This window comes from Austrofundulus limnaeus, unplaced genomic scaffold, assembly GCF_001266775.1.
Source record: "Austrofundulus limnaeus strain Quisiro unplaced genomic scaffold, Austrofundulus_limnaeus-1.0 Scaffold221, whole genome shotgun sequence".
NCBI lineage: Eukaryota > Metazoa > Chordata > Actinopteri > Cyprinodontiformes > Rivulidae > Austrofundulus > Austrofundulus limnaeus.
Window position 1 is genome coordinate 254,105 of NW_013952623.1, and position 5,482 is coordinate 259,586.

The following is a 5,482-nucleotide window of genomic DNA, read 5'->3' on the forward strand; positions in this document are numbered from 1 at the left end:
TTCAAGAACACAAAGTTCTGGTATCGGTAGTATCGATATTTCAGTATCGATCTGCACATCACTGAAATAAGCTTATATTCTCATCAAAAAGAAAAAAATAGTATAGGTCTTCTGAACGGGTTCTTCTCTAATGAAACGTTTCGTCTCTCCTCCAAGAGACTTCTTCAGTCTGAGAGTTTCAGGCAAAATTCAGGCTTTTAAGCCCTGCCTCCATGTGACTGATAGCCATGTGATGTGAGTATCAGTCACATGGAGGCAGGGCTTAAAAGCCTGAATTTTGCCTGAAACTCTCAGACTGAAGAAGTCTCTTGGAGGAGAGACGAAACGTTTCATTAGAGAAGAACCCGTTCAGAAGACCTATACAATTTTATTTTTCTTTTTGATTTTTTTTCCTGGATTACTGAGATGCATCAGGACAATCACTTTGAAGTTACTGTTTCAAGTTATGTGTGTGTTCAAACATATAATGTTCTGAATACATGAATGTTCTGAGCATCATTCGGTAACCATCATTACTATTTCCGTCTTGAGTTTGATATTTTTGCTTATGTTCCCTGTACAGAATTTTTGTGAAATAAATCTGTAAATTATATATTTTCCCTAAATCTTGTTTTATGTGACCCATCATCACATCAAACTAAAATTTAAGTCAAATGTTGTCTAAATAACCACAGCACATTTTCAGATTCCTGCTTTTAAAGCCCCATTTTAATACCTGGGTCCCCAATCGAACAGAGTCCACCGGACTTTCAGGTGTGAATACGACCTAAGTTGCAAAAGGATTGTCTTGGAAGCTGAAAACGACTGATGAGCCAGTCGTCATCGTGGACCAGTAAATCTTCTATGTGCCTAAATACACACTCTATGTATTGCATCATTTGCTACTTCCTTCAATAAAGCTAAAGAGAACCGTTAAAAAGTATTTTTGGCAACAAGTTGTGTATACTTTTGTATCCAGTCATCTAACTGTATACATGTGGATGTATTCAATGATAATTATGTGTGTCCGGTGTGCAAAGTATTAATTTTCACACCATTAGCAGTTTCCCAGTATTAACTCTAAATGTCTCCAATGGGACCATGAAGCCACTTTCATTTCACTCGATACATCTGAAGTTATGCGTGAAAAAGGCCTTTTTTGTGGGTAGGCACTGCTGATTCTTGAGGCCCCTGTATCTTTGAGTTTTTGAGTCAACTCAATTCACATTTGTCACCACAGTTAGCTCACTTGAGATTAACAACATGTCTAGAACTCAGTCCATTGTTTTTTTTAAATATTGAGCTAAAATTTGGTGTGTTACTATGTGAGACTCATCCCTAACACATACTCTAAGTTTTGACTGACTGATCTGTTTTTACTTCTACTTTTATTACAATATTTTTAAACTTAAAATAGAGAGGAATAGACTGTTAAGTAAAAGCATGTTGCATTTGATTTACATAGTTTAAAGATTTTAACAAACAAAAGCTAAACCGAGAGTTAATTGTCTAAGGAAAACATCCTGTAAAACTCCCCAAAGTATCACTTTGTACATTATGGGGCCCACTGGTTGGTAAGTGGTAATGATGTTATGATTGCAGCTGTTGTGCAACAGGCTTTATAGGTTACGATTTTGGAAAACCCTTCTCATTTCTAGTAGTGAGATTGTAAACCTGATTAGAGGCCACCTGGGATTTAGAAAATCAGATTTCACAGCCATTTGAGCCTGGGTGAGCCCAGAGGAAACAAGATTTGAATGTCCTCTTCATATTAGCCCTAAAGCAAAACTAGGTACCAGATAGATGTTCATATAAAACACAAACTCACTGAGATGATAGGAGAGAATAGCGCAGAGGGTTTGTAGTGCTGTGCATGGGCTTTGTATTAAAATAGGAACGATTGTAGAAAGTAATCTCCATTAAATATAGATACTGTATGTTTTTTGGACAATCTTGGCCTTGTGCTCCTGTTTTATTTCATTAACATTAACACATTAACTTTAATGATCAAACTAAGATCTTGTAGTTTTTTGAAGACCACTTTCACTTAACCCTCCTGCTGCCCTTGGGTCAAAATTACCCACAAGGCCTCAGAGGCCGGATGGTTAATACTAGACATGGTGGTAATGTTTGGCTGTAAATTACAACATTGCAGTAAGAAGGTCCTTGGTTTTGTCCCCAGTTTGGACCAGGGGCCTCTTTGTGTGGCATTTGTAGGTTCTCCTTGTATTTTTCCTTAGTTGGTGTAAAGAGAAGCTGTTTTTATCACATGCAGTCACAAGTAGGAATGTGGCAATTGTGTTTTTGCTTGTTTGTACGTTCATCTCTCAGTCTATTAACATAATTTCTCTTAAACCACTGGCTGGATTTCAACAAACATTTCACAACAAAATCCCTGGATGTGTGTCTACAACGAGTCACTGTAATTCAAAATGGTGGCCACAGTTGACTAACCTTAGCTGATACAAAGATGGTAAAAACTCCATCTACTCTGAGTGCTAATTGATTGTATTTGCTTAAAACTTTGCATGGGTTGTAATGCAATGCCTGCACTGTTAATTCGTTATGTTTTTTGTTTGTATTAAATATTTTCGAAGGGGGGAGGCAAGCATCTATTATGGCTTTCATAATAGAGGCACATGGGAACAGCGATGGGTGTATGGGAACAGGATGTGGGGAACATAAGTACCAGGGAACATTCAGGGGTTAGACAATGAAACTGAAACACCTGTCATTTTAGTGTGGGAGGTTTCATGGCTAAATTGGACCAGACTGGTGGCCAATCTTCATTAATTGCACATTGCACCAGTAAGAGCAGAGTGTGAAGGTTCAATTAGCAGGGTAAGAGCACAGTTTTGTTTAAAATATTGCAAAGCACACAACATTATGAGTGACAGAGTTCAAAAGAAGACAAACTGTCGGTGCACGTCTTGCTGGTGCATCTGTGACCAAGACAGCAAGTCTTTGTGATGTATCAAGAGCCACAGTATCCAGGGTAATGTCAGCATACCACCAAGAAGGACCAACCACATCCAACAGGATTAACTGTGGATGCAAGAGGAAGCTGTCTGAAAGGGATGTTATGGTCTAAAACCAGGTGTTTCACTTTCATTGTCTAACCCTTGTATGTCCTGGGAAACACAGGGATGACTCCGCTACAGTTTCTTTCAACCTTGCCTGTCTATTAGCAAAATGTCTCATAAACCACTGGAAAGATTTTGATTAATCTTTCAAACGGCCATCATTGAATGCACAGCTACAGCTCTGTTAAAGATTTTTATTACTCATCGCCTGAAATGCCAGAGTTGTAATTCTGTTCATCTCATGTTGAAAAATGATGGATATGAAGCCATTTTTGCAGAGTCTTGAAAGTATTATGTACAATGTCACAAAATACAGTACTGCAAGTGTGAATAATCAGCACTCCTACTTCCATCACACTAAATTTTAGCTCATTTGTGAAACTGACAGTTAAACCGTAATTGTGTTTACTAAAGTTTTCTAAGTGGTTCTAGGAGCATGGTCACAGGGGCACTGGCCTTAGCTGAAATCTGTTTGGCCCCCTGAAGTAACCCTGTCCTTTTGCTCATCTGTCCTACCCAAGAGCAGTGATGGTGAACGAAGTTCGGTTTCCAAACACTAGTGATGCTAATGAGTCAAATAGGAAAGTCCAGCATGAATCAAGCTCAGAGAAGTCTTCTTCTCTTTTTGAGAAAATTTAAACAATCCTGCAGAAAAAGTCGTTAAACTGAAAAGTGATGGTTGAATTTTCTCACATACTGTGTGTTTGACAGTATTTTTATTTATGTACAGTAAAAATGTATGTAAAATTGGTAAGGAGAATTTACTGTTTTTTTATTACAAGTGTTTGAACAGGGATATGTGTGCAAGGATGTTAAACAAATACTTTGCCTCTCTATGAATATTGTGGCCACTTGATGGCCCCTTACTCAGAAAAATCCCAAATCTGCCACTGTAAGTTGTGACCATCTTGTTATGAATTGAATCCAAAAGTTGATAAGTTGTTGATATGCATAAAATGCTTACTTTCCAAGAGTTTCAATTAAATAAGTCAGTTTTTTACAAACCTACAATTATAAATTAATCATTCAAATAGCTTCTATTAATGATGATTTCATTTTTCCGAATGAAATAACTTTTCTGTCATTCCTAAAAACCCAAATGCTTAAAAGACTTTTTAGAAAATTTGCATATTGCCAAAATATTAAAATAAATAGGTTTTTGTTTTTAAGCACTATTTTTGGCATTAATTATTCCTACTAATCAAACTCACACATGCTCTCAGCGTTATTAGCCATACAAATTATTTTTTTCTCATAATGTAAATGGAAATTAAAGACAATTATGTTGCGCATTTTCTTTAGTGAGCACATTAATTTGATCATTCCTCAATTTGTGTGGGTGTTTAATAGGGTTTGTTTTGCTTTTTTATGCATTACCATGCAAACAATTGCTGAAAAAAATGTTTTCCCTTCGCTTGGTTGTGCGCATGAAAGATGTCTGTGTTTATGTGGTAAGACTGCTCTAGATTTATATTCATTATTCATTATTATCCAGTCAAAGCTTAAAATAAAACAAGCCCAAAGAGACTAAGCACACCGTCATTAGCTAACTACTGCTTTTTCTCATGTTTATGAAAAGTAGGAAGCAATGTGATCACTCCACTGGATAAATACAGAAAACTTGATTTATTTCTTGCTGTTCTGTAAATATGAGAAGATAAGTGGATGAAGAAAGATAGATGGCGAGTAATTGTTGAAATAAAGAAATAGAATATAGGATATACATATAGATACATATACATATGTACAGCACACACACACACACACACACACACACACTCACGCATACACACACTCACACAACACAATCCCATGTCTATGTGTTGATAACACATGGCCATGGGATTATTATGTTGCACCCACATTGCAATCATTTATCAAGATTAAAATATCTTCTTCTGAAGGAGCTGTATCAAATACCAGAAACAGTGAATACTTTGAATACTTTGACATGGTACTGTTGGAGTCAGCTGTTACATTGTAAAGAAGCTGGGAACTATGACCTCTTCTTCACTGGTTGTTTCAAGGTTGTTCAGTCACCATGTAAACCATGAAACAAATCTGTGTGAGGAAAAAAAGTGTTTGCATAAAGGAATATTCAAAAGCAGCTGTAATTAAAAGATGGATTTCAATACACAATGTTTTTGTGAACCTGAGCTGAAAGTAAATTTTCTTAGATGAATCAACAGATGAGCAGTGCTGCATTCAGGTAAGTTAGACTTTATTCAGCAGAGGAATTACAGGAAACCATCTGAGTTCTGAAACATTAAGTTACTTTTACAGAGAAAGATCTCAGATGTTTTAAGCAGAGACATCTTTCACTGCTGGATGCTTGAAATCACCTTTGTTATTGTTGGCCTCAGAAACGTTTTGGACCTGTAATTGCAGGTTAATGATTTTAATGAATTAAGCATCAAATT